Below are 19,040 nucleotides of genomic sequence, written 5' to 3'. Positions count from 1 at the left end.
CTGAAGGTCAGAGCCATGAGTGAGAAGCCTATCTCCTGAATCTCAAAACTAATTCTTAACATGTGAGTGATGCCTTCCTCTCGTCCTTAGGATCCTAAGACAGACGACTGAATGAGGCCTCAGCCGCATCTTCAACTCTTACAGTTATTTACATGAAGCAGGATTTTATTTATTTATTCATTTTTAAACAAGGACAAAGAACACTAGCTTGAAACAACTGGAAGCAAACCCATAGCAATCCTGCAGAATCCACAGCACTCTCGTGGATGGTAGGAGATGCACACATCTTCCAGAAAACTGATCAAGTGGATGCACATGTATGCAGCTAAACCTAATGAGCATTCCCCAACTAACAAACTGCATACAAATAGTTAGGAAACCAAAAGGTAGAAGTGGTCAGATTATTTCAGATGTGCTGGCATTTTTAAAATTTTATTTTATGTTCCATAGAAGCATTGATTTTACTAATGAGGTTTTGGCTAGTAGAAATTGCAAGGATGTGAAATCTGTCACCTGGGTGACAGTGAAAGCGTGTAGCACATCTGATTAACTTACACTAAAGTTATGTATATTCTACTTAATTGCATAACAATGTTTCCATTTATCTTTGTTGGAAAATAATTTAATAAGTTCTATTTATTAATGATGACCTGAAGGAAGAATTTCACATGAAGAGAAAAAGTAGGATCTCTACTCAGTCATGCACACAAACCAGTGTTACATTAGCACAGATTAAGATCACTAATATATATTGCTTCCACAAAGCAAGGTGAAAATTAAAGGTGAAGTACTGTAGCAATCTAGCATGAAAAACAATTGCCAGGGAAAGATATAAATAGTATCCAAACTTATTGCTGTATGAATGTAAAAGAGATGGCTAGGAAGAATATCTAAGGATAGGAGAAATCAATCATTTGGAGTTGTTACAGATCAGAGCTCAGTAACCTTTCCTGGCAAACCGGGAATTCACACACAAAGTGGAGACTGCTTACTGAAGAAGGAAATACAAAGGATATTTGTATTCCAAGTCCCAGAACTCTTACAAGCTGTATGCTTCATTTTAATACACTCAGGCTACTGGGCAGTCATATTACTTAAGCTATTTAAAGATAACACCAACTTATTCAAATACCTGGCTACAGTTTTTTCAATTCCCAGGACAAACAAGAACAGCTAAAATATGCAATATTAGCTTCCAGAAGTATGTGTTTCCACATTTGCAAAAAGGTTATGTAAGTACCTACAATCTTTTGTTAATTGAAGTATGGTAAATACATATATTTATTCACATAGCTTGTTTCCTAGTGCTTTCAGTTCATAAGTTTAAGGACCGTAGAATCATAATAGTTTGTTTGGTTTAATCTGGTCTTTAAACACTAAAAGAGTTCAGCCTCTTCTTTTAAAAGGATTAAAACGTGAAAGCAGTAGGAATTTGGTTATCCAGAAACTTCTGAAGCAGAACTACTTGCTTTGCCATACTGTTTCCTTTTTTATGGTGACTGCTCTCATCTTTTTCATGTATTTCATTAACTTTTCTGATATAGAAAATTTATTACAATACTACTGTAAAGAAGTTGAAACAATTGGATCCAGATGGTTTTATATTTATTTTCAGGGCCAACGATGGCAGATTAAATTAAATCATATTCCTAAAACTCTGACAACTTGCCAATTTCAAGCAACTTCTTGTTGCTTTTTCTATGAAATATTGGGAGGGATGTGCTAGCAAAAACCTAAACAATAAAGTGTGTTAGGATTCTGAGAGAGTACGAGCCAGTATTTAAAAAAAAAAATTTCAATAGTTGCCTATTTTTTAAAACCTGCAGGCTCAGCTCACAAGAAATTTGGCAACGACAGTAAACTGGTTAATCTAGTTCAGTGACAGCTTGACCTCACAGAGTCCCAAATACTGCAGTTTGTTACTAGTGGAGACACAAACAAGAGACCAAAGGCCTCTTTCAAAAGCCAAAGTAACCAACTAAATACTGCACTGGTAGTATTGAGGAGTAGAGCACCTACTAGAAAGCCTAGTGATGAAACACGCTGACGCCAAGTAAATTTGTGAGTGGAAAGAACACAGAAACACTGGCAAGGAAAGGCCCTCGGGAGACCCATGTTTCCACTGTAAACAGCAGCAGTAGTGCCACGGGGGAACTGCCAACAGAAGCGTGTGCCCAAGTGCATTTGGAGCCAGAACCAGAGCACTGTCAGTAGTGCCTGACAAATCATTGTATTTATCCCTCTCCACGTACGGGGTTCATGTAGCTGCCACAATAACTCACCTAGGTAAGTATTAGAAGGTATCAGTAGCAATGGACTAATTAATATTAATTAATATCTTTGATACCTGATTTAGTGACTGCAGAGAACTTGCTTTGTGGCTAGGCAGAGGAAAAACAAGGAGAAAAAAAAATACACACAGGCAAGGAAACAAGGAAAATAAGGTTAACAGTGAAGAAAGCACACACTAAGTCTGCCTACAGAGCTCCCGCTTGGTCAGGAAAGGGAATAGGTAATTAATAAAGAGAAATAAACAGGCAAACAATTCACTTAGATTTGTGCCATATTATAGTTCCTGTTACTCATGTTGATAGTAGGATTAATACACATTCCTGGTAAGATTAGTAAGTCTGTGACCACATTGCTTTTAAAATTTATATATTTGTCTGTATACATTTGATACACCTGTTGAATCATTTTTTATTACCACAGAGAAATAAAATGAGAACAAAAGAGGTCAGAGACACAAACAGTGGCACAGGATTTGAAAGTGCAGATACACCATGCTGCACTCTTGGTCTCAGTTGTGAGATATCGTGCCTTACAGCACCTTTTTGTCGAAGCACGCTGCTCATTACAGTTCAAGCTCACAGGAATGGAGCAGGCAGAACGGGGAGTAAGACAACATGGGAAACCACAAAGCAGTAAAAAAGATCTAACTTTAGTTCTGCCAGCCTGGACAGAACCCTCTTAATAAGCGCCAAGTGTGATAAAACTGACGAACAAGCCTAACTGTCAAAAATACAGAAGCAAATACTCTATCACACAAGTCTTATTTGCATCTTAAATATTTATAATCTTAAGATTTAAGAGATAGAATATGGCTGCACATCTGTTCGTTTAACCTGAACGCATGCCTTTTAACGTAAGCAGCTAAACAACTGCAAATACTACAGCCATGACACTTCTGTGGGACTTTGCGAGCCAGCTTCCAGTCTGATGTCATCTTTAGAAGATTGTGGCAGATCAGGAAGGTTCAGATGCTAGTTTTCTCCTCTCTCATTAAATTATTCCTCCTGAATGATTCAGCGATGCCTCTGGTTTCTGTGGCATCAAAAATGCAGCAAAGGATTGATGAGGCAAAAAATATTGGTCTCAAAAAACCTCAGCTTCGCTAGTTGTTTATTAGAAAAAGAAAATGTATTTCATACAAGTACCCCAAAAAACAGCAAGATATTTTGATTTCTAGTCACAACAGTGTCACAGGCTGTAGGTGCTTCAAAACATAGAGAAATCAAATGGATCCTATGAATATAGTATCAGATATAACGACACCATATCAGCCTTGCAAAATTGCACAAAAATATACTTATCTGCGACTTGCTAGAATAATTGCAATGAACGAACAAATAATATTTTATTTGATATCGAAAAAATGTAATCACCTTGAGTAGGCTCCCAAAAAATTTGCAAAGCTTCGATATATAAAGCTTCTCATATAATGCTAATAAATCTTCATGATAAAATAAAACAAATTGCTAGTCTCTCCAGGCTTCATCTAAGTCTTAGTTCTTCGGTCCCTTGGAAAGGGAGATGACTTTTCCGTGTGTCCAGAGGCCAACCAGTCACTAAAGAGAGCAGAGAAGCAAATATACTCTCCACTGAAACCCTGCTATTAACACAGTTTAATAGTACCAGAGTTTTAGTAACATGAAATTAATTTTCTTTTATTAAACAAAATTTAATTGTCCACCAAAATGTCCATAAATTTTCGTAAATTTTGGTAAAGCTAAAGCATATATTTTATTAGAGTTGGTATACACATAACCTTACTATTAAAAAACCTAATAGTCTGTCCAACAGTTAACCACACACAGCTCTATATGAAGGCAACAGGAAATCAGATTGTCCAAGAACTACATAATTTTGCTCTAGATGTTAATTAAAAGAAATCACTAAACCCACGGAGGTTTAAATCAATAAGAGAATAGAAGTCCACACTTAGGTAGGATCAAAATCTAAGGCTAAGGCCACAATAAATCTTAAAATTACTCTGCTGTGTTCACTGCTCGTTAGGCCTACAAATTGTAATGCCTTTGCTGGTGGAAGCCACAATCTAACATTCTTTTCACACAAGTTGTTTAAGAATATTGACTGAGTTTAGGTCTCTGCAATTTACAGTTTTGAAGGGCAGATTTTAATTGTATATGTGTCAATCATAAACCCATCTGATTGTCATGGAAACACACAGTCATTCCAATGAAGAGTCAGATGATTAACTTGGCTGCTGGAACAAAAGTTTTATTGCTGCAATTTACTGAAACTGTCTGGTTTGCATATATTAAGCTGAATGGAATCACAGTAATGGCCATGCTACTGGACACAGTGCTCTGCCAAGGCTTTAAATGGATTTGATACTTCAATTCTTTGTAGAAAACATGCATTATTCTGATTGTATTTAAGCTAGCAGGATGTTGCAGGGTATACTTCAATTCTGAGAGACTCCCATGTTTTTGTCCGCCCTCAAACATGGCTAATTAGGTTAAGTGGATCAATCAAGAATTTAAGGCATGAGCAAGGCATATCAGGTTTAATATACTACTTTGACAAATAAGTATTGTGATTGTTATAATAGCAATTAATGTGATATCCTTATATCTTTGACAAGTGATTTTCAAAGCAGTCACAATAGTTAGGTCAGAATTGCTTTTCCAAATCACAAAACCCACTTACTTGGCTACCATTCCTCAAAAATCTGCCTTGTGATCTGTAATTATGCCTATCCTCACAACAACAGGACGCATGTTGCCTTGGAGGCAGTGCAACGCTACTAGCATTGTTTTGCACACTGGGAGATGAAACAAAGAGAAACTCAGACCCAAGTTCACCAAGTTCTTTAGGTACCTAAATTCTCACTGATTGTTGAAGAGTCAGGACTAACTCATCTAAGTAAAACAGAAAACCAAGTAATGTAGAAAACTTACAGAGGGCCTATAAGCTTTCATATAGGTCTTCCCAGATCTTCTTATTTTCTTCTTTCTTTTTTCTGGGTCTTTCAGTTCTTATATTACTGCCCTGAACTCCAGCCATTCTTCCCATTCTTACAAACCTATGCACATAGGTTATGTCTCCTGTTTTGTTATCCATGCTTTGATTGTGTTACCTGTTTTTTCATTAATGTTGCGAATAAATTGCAGATTGAGCACATACTACTCAGCAACTGAAATTTAAAAAGCCATGTTCCTTTTTCATACACATTTACTATGCAGCACATATGAAAAAGCAGGCATGTTCCAGGCTGCACATGGATTGCACAGAGTATGTGACTGCTGCAGCACTATACGAACCTTCAAATCCTACAGCAAATGTTTTAGCCTCTGACAAAGAGATCTGTAAAAGCAGTGGTCTGCTATCAAAAGCTCACCCTTCTCACAGGCTGCAGTTACTGACACTTTCAAAGTAATTCAAAGCAGAAATGTCAGGAGAATGCTTGGGCCTTAATATCTGTAATGACATAATAATGCAAAAAAATTATTTTGACTGACTGTGAGCTCAGTTTCAGGAGCTGGCTGTTGTAATGTAATAAATAGATTAATTCATATGCATACGTAATCTGGATTACAATGGAGACACTACAAACACAAAATTCTAGCATTTCTTTTTACCTAAGTCCGTACTTGTGAAAGACTAACAAGAAGAATTTGAAGAATGTGAGTACATGTCAAAAGGGTGGCATTCACCCCTCTCCCAAAACGCTAAGGAAATAAGAAAGAAAACTGTATTATAGAGAAGACTGTATACAGTGGCAAACAGCATCTCCAGATTCCAGCTTTACTGAAGTGAAAGCATGACATATATATTAACCCCTTTTAACCCCTTCCTGAAATCTATCAGTCAGTTACGCCAGAAGCAAAAAGACCAAGGAAAGTGTTCTGACATCTTGCTACATTCCAAACTGACAATTTGGAAAGACAATTAACTCACTGAATTCTTTGACAAAGTCTTGTTCACAACTGGCACAGGCTGCTCTCAGCAAAGTCAACTCTAAAGTTTCAAATCCCTAAGAAAACTTGAAATACTGTCTGATGTTGAAAAAACAAGTATGCTGAATATATAAAAAATTCTTCTGCTTTTTGTAATTTCATTCATCAGTAAGAACTTAATGAAATACCACCATTTACATCATAATGCAAATATTTTACATTTATAGAGCTTTTTCAGCTTGGGACTTGAATGTATTTTCCAAGGGAAGTAAAGTTATCACCAATAATTGCTATTGGAGACATACCATACTGTATCCAAAGTAAAATGCAGAGCAAAACCTGGGATTAGAAATAATTTTTTATTTTCATATCCATATTCCTATTCTTTGATCACCATGCTGCCTCCTAAGAATGGGGCAGCTCAAAAGGGAACCAAAAAAAAATTCCATTAAAATTCAAACCAATAGATAACAGTACATATTGCCCCATGCATTTATTATTTCCTGCACACACAAATCGGTGTGTTCAAACATCTTTGAAGTCATTTTCAGAGCCTCTGTGAAAATTTAGTAACTATAGTTCTCATTAACTGTAGTTTCAATGCATGTGAGTGCCAAGAGATTGAAGCAGTAACTCGACCTGCTGCGTGCACAGCTCAACAATGGAACTGAATTTGAAGATTTTAACTTCTTCATTTTTAGCATATCTATGGCAGATAAACATACAGGTTTACAAACATTCATGAGTATGCTTCAAATTACAACAGTACTGCTGAAATCTTACGTAATTTTAGAAGACGAATAGATTTTTTCATGCAGTTGCTACGTATCTTTAAACTCAGGTATTTCACTTCAATGTATATAATATTTTTTTGAATTTATACACTAACTCCAATGATTTTTCACATCATAGACATGAAAAAGATCATATCAGCTCATTTGCTGTAAAATTAGACAGATTTAATTAGCTATAAAAGAATTAGACTGCAGAAACTATCCAGGCTAAATTTGGCAAACTGGGAATAGAAGGAAAGGATGAAGATTTGGTTTATCGGAACAACGTAACACGGCAGCATAGAACTAGACCAAATACTTGATGCAGTATGGAACCAGGTGTGGGCTGGGTTGTGGGCATTGGTTTGGGATGGGGTGCAGTGTTCCTTCAGGGTTTTTTGGTCTGAGGTTTGACTGTTTTAAAAACGTACAGAGCAGTTTCATTCCTATCTTGAAAGCACACTGACGCAGAAACAGAGCGAATGTATGAAGAACAGTCTGGTTTGTTGCTCTTCACAATTAAGTCAGCCACAGTATTTCCCTTCTGTTGATATACCACCAGTACTTCATGTTATAAAACTAGTTTGCAGTAAGTCTCAATAAAAATGACCTTTTGTGTGTGTGTCCCCAATATACACATAAGGGTTTGATGGAAACAACAGCAGCCCCACGTACACAATGAACACAGTTGTTACTAATGGTAGGATCAGATACAGTCACTCAGTTATGGAAGTGGAGCATTGGAGTAAGATAAAAGCAACCAAAACTGTCAAGCTGTACAGGAAACTGTGAGACTTTTTTAAAAAAATCACAGTTAAACGGAAATTATTTAACTTTAAGGGGTAGAGGAATACTTTTTCATGATTTAGAGAATAATATCCCCAAGTGAATATCTGATCATTTTATGTTTCCATTTCATTAAAGAGGATGCAGTTATACCAAATGAGGTAAACTGGGTACAGTGTTCATCTCAAACCATATCTAGTAATATAAGTTACCCCATCATAACCCTGAAATTTCATTCCCCTGCTACAGCTCTACTTTTTACATCTACTGTAAAATTGTGTGACCTTCACATTATTCCTTCTCTATGTAAAACTGCTCTTCTGAGTCCAATTGAGAAAGAAATCAGATCATTAAAAAAATCCTCTTTATCCAGAAACACATGAACAAAGCTAAAAATGTCATTCTAAGTGCTGTGTTTTCCTTTCACTTTATTATACCAATTTACTCAGAATCGCTCACCATCAGCAGCCCTTTGACTTAAATTTCTCCACTCTTTATTAATACACATATTGCCCAGGACCACGAGTACTAGTGAAGGTTCTCATTACACAGAGAACTATTCCCCTTTGTACTTGAAATTTATAAATAGACATATAGCCTATATCAAAATTTACTTTGAAGAACAAAGCTGTGACAGTCAACATGTTTTATTAAATAATGAGAAAAGAATGGATGCACAATCGCACCCTGTACTCCCATCATCAGTCCTGCTGGAGCTGGGAAAACTGGCCACACAAGTGCTACTGCCCTGAAGCCATGGTTTGGGGGTGTGAAATTTCATGCTACAGTATCTAAAAATACGTAGAAGCTGGAAGAAATTCAACATCAGTGCAAGTCTACTGGAGTATCAGACTGGCCTTAAATATTTCGGCTATTCCAGTACTCCAGACTCCTACTCTCCAACAGCGGCCAGTAGCTGATGCCAAGGAAAAGTACAGAGACTACTTACAGTAGTACTTTCTCAGGATAATGTTACACACAGAAGGAATGTAGGCTGCCATCCTGCATAATGAACGTAGATGTTCTACTACAGCAGAAGCATCTATAGTACAGCCCAAATACTACAGGACTGCATAGGAAGAGTTTTCTGAACTCCTTGCAACATGGTGCAGTACAGTGGTTTGCCATTAGATCCCTGAACGTGGAATCTTTCAGTCAAAAGATCTCTGTTGCAAGGAAAGGCAATCCACATACAATCCATAATGGACTGCAAATTACAAATTTGGGGGGTGCTTCTGAACACTTGAGTACGGAAGGTATTAGTTTTCTGCATATTTCCTCTACTGCATTATACTAGTTTTCTCGGGGAGAAATTGGCAAAGTGACTTCAGGTTTATCCTTCCTCCATTCCACCACAACAACGTTGAGCTCAGAGCAACCTTGAGCTCCCTCTTTTTTTCTTCTTAATCTTCTTCACTGTATTGTGTCATAAGCTCTCATGACAACCTCAGAAGCACAGAGTTTTTGAAGAGAAACTTGAGGCACATTTTGGAGTATGCTGTATTTTTAGTAAGCTAAACAGAGCTAAGCCATATGGTCTTACATTTTAATGTGATGTAATCTAAAACTACTTTTTATTTTTATTTATTTTTTACAAGCTAAGACAGTCCTAGTCTTTACAGTATTTTGCCCTTCAGATGGGTCTTCTAAAGCTGTCTGTTTGGCCTGCAACCAACTTTGGATAATTTGTTCTGGATGTTCTCCAGGACAAGAAAGAAATTGGTGCACTGCAATCTCAGACATCACCTGGGACTTTCATAAGGCAATAGAAACAAAGTTCTAAACATATCCCTGACTGCTGTACACTTAACCTTGGATGAAACTAATCTAAGGCACTCTCCTGTAACATGTCTCTATATTGAACTGAGTCCTTCTGCTTCTGTAAATACAGAAGAATCAAGTTTAATTAAGGTGACACAAAGAGATTAAGTTTGGATCTCAACTCCTAGCCTTCATGGTAACTTCAAAATATTAAGCAATCAGTTATAACTCCCTGTCGCTAAGACCTAAATGCAGTACTGGTCCATGACGAGGCATCAGAGGTGGTAAGAAACACAACACACCACCCCCCCCCGGCCCCCCAAAAAAACCCCAACCAAAACCCCACTCAACCACCCATAAATTCACTTTTTGGGGTGTTCAATAACAATTTTCAATCTTCGTACCTATTTTTAAAAATAAAAAGACTGAAGGGAGATTAAAAAAAAATCACATTGGGATTTTTGTGTACTAAATCACTTGCTTTTTCAATATACATATGTCCATCTTAGGCAGTGTCCAAGATATAGTGGTCCAAGCAGGTAAATGTTTGAAAATGATGAACTTCTGTTCCATTTTTGCCTGTCATTTAAAACTTTGCTTGATAACTGTTTATTCTGACTCTCTAAAATTGGGATAATTTAGAATTTTAATGCAATAGTCCTTGCAAAATCTTGTTTGATAGACAGTTCTTTGAAGATACAAAAACTCCCAAATACTATTTAACCACTTGAATTGTCTAGTAGTGAATAAGCTATTGCTATAGAAACAGGCAGCAAATGCCTAAAGCAGCATTTCACTTGTTTTGATTGTTTACTAGAGAGATTTAATTGACACACCAGCAGGTTATTTTGCTGATCTCACTGCCTGTACTCTCGTTCTGCTCAAAGATGAATCAATGATGTTCAAATCTTGTTACCTGCCTCTGCAGCTTCAAAACATCTGACTGTGCAAATTATTGTTTTATCCCTTTTCATTTGGTAGGCTAGCTGTTTTATGCACAATATTGTCATAAAGAGATATAATCTCCTCTTCTGGCAATTCAATACACTTTATAATTAAGAATTATTTATTAAATATCCCTGTACCTGTCAAGCCATTAACGCTGCACAAGACAAATGAAATTACATCTCCAAGGAACCCTGTTAAGATAAAGTAGGATCAGGATTAAAAACTCTTGCAGCTAATTCTTAAGGCTTCTCTTTTATGGTAGTCACTTAACATTTTTTGGGCAAACTGCCATGAGGAACGTCAGCCCGTTAAGAGCAAGCAACCTACCTTAGAAACTGGAAAAATGTCAAACCTTTCTTTGGGACAGCGTCTGAAATTGCTCCAGCTCTGGAGTTACCCAGTGGTGTATGGCAGCAGGCAGGAGATCAGTGGGAGACATTGCCTGCTCTGGATAACACGTGCCCTCTCCTGGTAGATCCAAGCAATATTCCAGGATGGCTGGTGGTGCCTGCCTGGATGAAGAAAAACTAGTGCCTCTGCTAGTAATAGCAAGGCACATTACTAGAGGATTTTTATTATTAGTTTTCTAGTAAACATGAATGTACAAAGAACTGTTCTTAAAGCTGTAGAAAATATACTGAGCACATATGCTTCCAAATAACCTGGCATTTTTCAAATATGTCTGGCCTTAGACTACATATGGGAAAATCATAGGACTGCTAGGAGATATTAGTCTTAGTCATCAAAATGTCCATTAGAGGACCAAGATAGAGGAAAAAAACCAAACTAGAATATAAATCCTTGTCTTGGTTTTAATATTTCTAGGTAATGATGAGCATTACTCCATAGGTTTCATATCCCCACCCTGCTTGAAGAAGTGAAGTAAGATTTTCTATTATTTAATTCAGTATCCATTTAGCTCAACTGAAGAACTGTCCCCACAAAATTCATGCTACTCTTTTTCTCTGTAAAATTCTGCCACTCATGAGCAGACAGAAAAGCAAGAGCAGGTTAGGACAGGAGGAATGCTGTTTAATATTAAACAGCATAGGTTTAATTGATTAGTGCCTTCAAGTAGGCTCCACCAAGCAGCCCACATCTGGGGAGAGGTGCTTTGAAACTAACCTCCTTTGAAAAATGGACTTACAGAGTGTCAGCAGAACTTGTATTATGCTTTTTAACCTTATCAGTACAACATGTTTAGAGTAATTGCCTCAAAATATTTTATGGGACCCTTTATTTATGCAATTTAATTGTTCTCAGTAGTTTTCATGCTATTTCCACTTCCTTAAGGCAAACAATTCTTCCAAGAGAATGTTTACAGAAATGCTAGCACTGACTGAGTAAAAATTAAAAACATTTTTGGAAAGGCAAGCTTTGAATCATTAACAAATTACATATTATGAATGAATCTTAAGGCTCATTTACCTTATCAAGTCCAGACCAGCTCAAATTCTGAATATTATAAATAGGTTGTGGCTATGGAATAGAAATAGACAGATGCTAAGAGAAATTGATACAGGAAAATAAGTGCTACCTGATATTAGAAGTAAATATCCTGTCAGTGCTAAGAAAAATCTAAGGCAAAGAGATCAAACTGGCTTGTGAAATATTGGACTTTGAGACAATAACATGAAGACACCTCCTAGAAGAAATAAAGGAATGAAAGTCCTCAGACAAAGGGCAGATGCGTTTCTGTCTCCTCCTGATCACACTGCTGGATAAAATACTTTTCAGTGCCAAAAATGGTGCTAGTCCACTCTAATGTGATAATGAAGTCTTAATACCCAGAACCGGTACCAACCTTTGCTTGAGTCAGGACATATGGTATTGGCAGAACAACCTGTGTCTGGACTAACCAGGAAGGAGTGGCTTTGAGGTTTCTAAGATTTCTCTGAAGATTAAAGCAGAAACTTTAGCAAAGAGATCCAAGCAAAGATTTTTAAAGATCTCTACAAGTGGAAGTACAAGGGAAATGGGCAAAATACAAAACACACGTCGTAAGTATAACAGAAAAAAAAAAAATCTATTTCTCTGTTGGTTGAACCGCTCTGCAATATTTTAACATTATAATTTCTTCTTTCAGGTGCAGGAACTGTAAAGAGGCATGACTTATACTTATCACAGTTCCTTAATAGATCTTACACAATCTCAAGCATCCTATAGTCCTTCTTATTTGCCCTCTTCTGCATCCTTTCTGCATTTTTTCCAAGGACATTGCCCATCTTTGCACATTTCCCCATATGGAATTACAGCAAGTAAACAGAAACGGGCAATTAGTCCACTCCTGCAGAGGGCCATGTTGCTCTGAGATCAGTAGGACAAGAACTGGTTCCTGGTGGATGCTGGAACACTGTTCACTAGACACACAGCAAGTATCACTGTTAACACACAATAATGCTTCATTATGAGTTTTTGAAGTGTTATTGCTTCTTCCAGCCAGCACAATTTTTGTTCTGTGTCCCTCTTTTCCTCCCTCTACCTTCCATAGAGCACCAGAACCAACTCAGTAGCATTTTGGTTAGAGTAGATTTCTTGTTCCAGACTGTTTTCAGGTTCTGTACCATCCATCCATTTCACCAAGCCACTGGAGGATTACAAGCCTTTCCACAGCTTGTTCTCCCCAAGGAAAAATAAAAATGACAAAATATTTCTTGCCTCATCTCTTCCTCATTGGTGCAGAGCTCTACAGCTAAAATGCTCATCACAGCCAAAAGCTTGGGCATGATTGAACTTTAAACAAGCTAACCATCAATTGTTTTGATTTATAGCCCCAGGAGACCAAGTCAATCACAAAAGACTAAAGCAAAATTAATTTGCCATTCAGAGCTGTCTATAAGATATGCCTAGCCTGAAAGATATGTATAAAAAATCAGTGTTAAGCAGATCATGCAATTGCTTCCGTTGGACAAAATGCCTTAAAATTCCATCTTCATCGTGGTCATATATCCAGAACATCTCTTGCGCAATCCAGGCAGTATGTCTAGGATTTCCTCCCCAGCCCCATGCCATGCCGTTGAGTGCTACTGACTTAGACGAACACTGAATATACAGCATCTCAAGCTGTACCAGATTTGTGATATCTCTATAACTGAACTAACTATCTCTGGCATCTGTTTGGGAGGCACAGCATAAGGCAAGTTCATCAGTTCAAAGCTCATTTATAAATAGATGCTGCAGATGCATTTCAGAGTAGATATTGTAGGCTCTTTATTTTCCATTTGAGAACTTTGCATCTTTTAGGTAATACACATACATAAATACAGAACATTAACATAACAGCTTAAGAGATGCAATCTGGTATATTTTAAGCTACATGAGAATTTGCAGGTTTATGACAGCATCAAAAGGGTTGTTAGATTCAGCTGCAGGTTAACACACAGTGCTTTTCATTTCTGTGATATGCTGGATGTTAAGTTCCTGTGGCACGTAGATCAAAAGGTACACTGTTAAGAATGAGTAACCATTGTCAGACAACACGCAGTGCAGCACAACTGGCAATCTTCCCATTAGCAAAGTTGCTTGGGAAGGGTTGTCTATCATTCATGCCACAGGCATCTAGCTTTCAGCCCTCAGACAGGTTCCTACATCACAAACCACAAATTCACTTCCCAAAACTAAATTGTCTCATAAATTCCAGTCATTCAATATTGTAATTGTATTTTTGTGGCTTAGATTGTGGCAACAGGGAATGAAGCAATCAGGAAGAGAAGGCTAATTGTAAAAGGTAAAGTTCTCTTTTATACTGAGATCTTTTTGTTATGAAAAATGGACCCAGAAAGGAAAACAACTATTGATGAATCAGTGATAGAACAAAAACTTAATCATTTGCTGAGGTCATTTAGTCTGTCAGTACTAAAAGATTTGAAAGCTTCTAATTTAGTTCTTCACAAAACAAGCTCCCTGCTCTTAACAATTTCACAATGAATTTTCAGCATTTCACTTCAAATCAAAATCAGTACTGTAGCTTAATACCTCTTTCTCAGGTACTAAGTCAAACACAAAGATCAAATTCTGGACAGAAAGCATCACCAGCTATTTACAGTTTAGGCAATTTCTTTGTACAGATAATAAATCAGAGTACATATCTCAACCCAGCAACTGAAATCTGATTACAGAAATATCTTAAATATTAGTTTATGCACTTAGTGGAGTTCTGCTCCAAACAACATCTACATCTATCTAAATCAAGTATCCAATTGCTAGATATTATTTTAGCTGTCTTTTCCTTCTGTTTTAGTAGGTGTAATGAGAACAGTGGTCACAATGATATTTAAAAAGAAAAGAAATACAGCTAAGTTTCTGCAATGACACAGAATGCAATCAATCTGCTAACACCTGGCACCTGATAAGTTCACAGTGTCCATAAAATGTATCACTACGTGTATGTGTTAGAAACATCCATATTCTTGGCTCCTTACTCTCCTATAAAACAGGAGAGTGGAATTGCTCTCCAGAGATTCATAAACAGATTTTGATTTCATCCAGGAAAATCTCCATCCTTCTCTTTGCAACAGAAAGTTTTCCCACCTCAACCTGTTCTTTGCAGCTTCAGTATAACAGTATGATTCATGGCTTTGTGGATAGTGCAGTAAGTTTACATCACTAGACGCACAAAAAACCCCAAACCCACAGCCAATAAGTGTTTTTAAGAGCTATTTACAGCTTGTAAGACAAAAGAAATTAAGATACATTTCTATTAAACAAGTGTATCTTTTCCTCCTTTCTTATGGGTTCCATAAAAGATATTTTATTTCACTCCATATATTCTATGCATATGTATAATGCCAGTTCCATAAGCCCTGACTCAAAGAGAATAACTTCCACTAGCCAAAGAAATCAGCCCTGCCTATGGTCTGGGAGATTTGCCAAAGAAAAACAAGCTCCATGGTAAAGGTCACGAGGAATAAGAGACGTTCTTTACACTGTGCTGAGCACAGAGGCTAATCCGCTTCTTTTGGTAGGAAGTATGCAGGTATGGGACAAGCAAGCATTAGTTCCAGACTCTTCCACTCCTGCTTTTCTAAGTATATTCAGGGAATCATCCATGTTGACCTGCTTTTCTTTTGTTTTTGATGTCATGCGCTACAAACCCCGGCATTATGCTTACTAGGACAAATCTATTGTACTATGCTGGAAATCGTCTCTAATAGTGTGGGGGATGCTAGCAGTAAGGGCAGTAAGTCAGTTGGCTGCTGTTATCATCAATCAAGCATGAAGGTTCTGCTATTCTGCAGCCTGAATTCTTTATCTAACTGATTAGTCATAAAGGCCAACTGTATTACAGTATTGCTTCCCAACTCCCATTACAGAACTGCTCCATTTGGAGTATTAAAAAACCCAGCTGATGAGCTCAGTGTTGCATGAAACATGCTTTGGAGAGGAAGGAGAGGAAGCAAGGCAACAGAGGGCAGAGAGGAAGAGATACAATCCTTTATCCCTGCAGATCTTCATGCAAAAAGGAAGCGAGTGAAAGCTTGCAAATCAATTCAAAAGCAAATAAAGCAACAAGAGGCCACCAAGACAAACACCAGAAAGCTATTTTAAGGTTCAGAGTGAATTAAATATGCAAAGAAATAAAGCATACCAAGGAAACAATCTTACTGACAGAATTAGCATTTCTTTTCCTGTTTGTTAGACAACTGAGAAAGGCGTTTCAGAAGAAGAGTATCAGTAACATAACTAGGTTGAATTTGCTTCTTGCTGTGCTCAGGGAGGTTTTCTATTTCAATAGTCCTCCTAGAAAAAGGAATAGACCCCTTTAAAAAACATTCCCAGTATTTTCTCTATCGCTTTCTGTACTGTTCACCATAGAGACCTCAGGTCAAAGGGGGCCTCTTTTGACTCCATAGAAAAGTTACTACTCAGCTATTCTTCCCATCCAAGAAAAAGAAAACCACCTTGCTCAGGAATCCAATTTCTGGACTGTAATCTATTTCACTCTTTTCCCATACGCCCCTACACATGCACGCATGCCTGCTTGCCAGTAAAATATTAATTCAGGGGCTTGACAAGAAGCTATCATATTTTAGCCCAGAATCACCCTTCTTTCTTCTTCCTTGACCTACACAAACCTATTTTATATGCTCATGCAGTTTCTACTGAATTTTTCTTTTTCCACTGAAAGTCACACTTTGTTACAAAAACCTTAGAACATAACAAAGTCCGAGCATATTACAGCTAACAACTTAATCTAAAAGGATGAGCATTTACCATAATGATCTCCACATTGTACAGCTGACAGGCACTAAAATAAGATGCTTTGCCCATAAACGTCTACCTTTGGATAAATGTCTCTCATCTTACATCCTTGCCAAGCAAAATTTTTGTATTTAGAATTACATCCACCTTGTCTTAAAAGCAGTGTCACTGATCCAGAGATGTCTGTTTCCTTTTTTCCCAGCACCTGGCACCACTCTCCTGTTTTGGAGCTTTCGCATACCCTGGAAGTCCTAGTCACTCCTCCATAAACAGTTGCACCCTAAGTGACTCTCAAAGAGCTTTTCTCTCCAGTGCAACATATAGAGAGACAGATATTATACGCTACACCAAGTGTCTCTTCTGCCATTTAAAATATTCCATTCTCACCATACCTGCTGGTTTCAATATTCAGAAGTTAAAGCACTGCTGAGCAGGCACCCAGTGGGATTTCGGAGCAGAATGTAAAGAGGAATTACTTAGGAAAAAAAAGCCTGCAATGATGGAGTCCTGCAGTCAGAAAAATGCTCCTGTTGCAAAGGCCTCTCCCAGCAAATGCTGAGGATATGAGAGAAACAAAAAAAACCCACAGACAGGCCTGTCCTTCCAACCTGGCCAGAGAAACCTACAAAATACACATTCACAGAATTGACAGTAGTGTATGTCAGATAAATAAAAACAAATCCAAGTATAATCACTATCAATATGCAAGACAAATACAACAAGCATGCTCTGTATGTGGATATTCTGTAGTAGATTGCTCTGCTGTCTTCTATCATACATTAATACAGATATACAATTGCAAAACAGAAATAGGAATATTTTGTACTTTATATTCTTTACAGCAGGAGCTGACTTTTTTCAGTTTAATATGCATCCACAGAGACCTAACCACAACTGTCATCACAGCTAGATTTTTCTCTACTGAGTTTCTTGGAAAAGGACTGACTTAATTTTCCTCATTTGTACTGTGCCAAGCACAGTATGGTCTTAGTCCCAATTGAGGCCTCCAGGCACTGTCACAACATAGTCACCAGACAAGCAAGTTGATGCACTCAATGCAAAATTCCTCAGTTTTAGCAGGCAGCTTGAAAGATGTGAGGATAAAGCATTGCAACATGGTAAACATGACTTGATTGTACTTTTAAAATAAAGCTGCTTACTCCTGCTTTTTACTGCTTACTCCTCCATTCTCCCTCCTGCTCCTGTTACTACCTCTATCTGGGGATATAGTTTAAATTTATTATTTGTTCCAAAAGGTGCTTAGCTTACCCCAAGAATAGCATAAAATAAGAACTATGTACAGCGGGACAGAGGGTTAAAGTGACCCTTTTTCGTTTCTTTTTTTTTTTTTTTGCTAGCATTGCTGAATAAAAAGGTGGAAACATTTATTTCTCAGCCAGTAATGACAGGATAAGTGCCAGACATAACCCAAAAAAGCTCCACTAGAGCTCTCTGCAGCTTAAATCCCTGTTAAATTTATTCATATTTGATTCCACCCTCAGAAAGCCAGTCCTCTTCTGTCTTTTATTGTTTATATTAGATATAGTGAGTCATGGAAATAAAGTGACATGAAACCACATTTACGCTAAAGAAATCATCCCACATCTTTTCAGATTCTCTTTCCTGCTATTTCCGTAGCAGGCCTCCTGTTGAGTCTGTGAGATTGATTACCCAAGCAAGGGCTAAGCGCTTATTCTTGACTCCAGTTATTTAGCTGCTCCCATTCTCATCTTGGCATGCCAATTTAGAGGAAACAGATGCATTATCCATCAGTTACAGAATCTGAATGAGTGTATGCAGGACTATCTAGCTGACCTGTGCCTATAAACAACAAAGTGACAGTAATGCTAAGCAAAGATAATAAACTAAAAGTACCATTAGCTTCTTTTTCTATGTTTGCGTAAGTTATGAATACCCTAGAAGAAATGGCTATCTCTCTTCGTATAAGAGGTCAAGGGCAATCAAATGCCTACCTCAAGCACTTCAAGCACTATGAATGCTGAGCAGAATATCTTCTGAAAACTGAAATTGCTGTGTTTAAGGTATCAGGTTGGCCATAGACTGTAAGAAGGAACACCTCCTGTAAGAAGGAACACCTCCTGTAAGAAGGAACACCTCCTGCTTGTGATCACTATTTCTAATCTAGTCTCCCTACTATGGCAAAAGAGAAAGGTGACTAGTACTTTTGGTGACTAAATGAATGAATGGAGTGACTATGCAGCTGACAAAGGAAGTTATTTTTCACAAGTGAGATCCTTCTGCAATACTCCAGATTTGTAAATCAGTATTAAGTATTCTAGTTACATTCTTTTCTTCACTACAAAATGGTTCAACTACATGAAATGCAGACCCAAATATTCCATACATT

At 37.5% G+C, this 19,040-nt stretch overlaps 1 protein-coding gene across 22 annotated transcripts in view; it reads right to left on the bottom strand.

Moving 5' to 3' along the window:
* ARVCF (ARVCF delta catenin family member) overlaps positions 1-19,040 on the bottom strand; it is a 286,311-nt gene that overhangs the window by 190,592 nt on the left and 76,679 nt on the right. Inside the window, exon 3 of one of the 22 annotated variants that reach the window (XM_075769217.1) lies at positions 5,645-5,724. The exons of 19 other annotated variants lie outside the window; for them this stretch is intronic. The gene's annotated coding sequence lies outside the window, so the exon portion shown is untranslated. Of the gene's footprint in view, positions 1-5,644; positions 5,725-19,040 lie in introns of those variants that run through there. 2 more of the 22 variants (XM_075769225.1, XM_075769232.1) reach the window with 2 other exon arrangements.

This window comes from Balearica regulorum, chromosome 17, assembly GCF_011004875.1.
Source record: "Balearica regulorum gibbericeps isolate bBalReg1 chromosome 17, bBalReg1.pri, whole genome shotgun sequence".
NCBI lineage: Eukaryota > Metazoa > Chordata > Aves > Gruiformes > Gruidae > Balearica > Balearica regulorum.
This window is presented reverse-complemented; position numbering and strand designations above follow the sequence as displayed.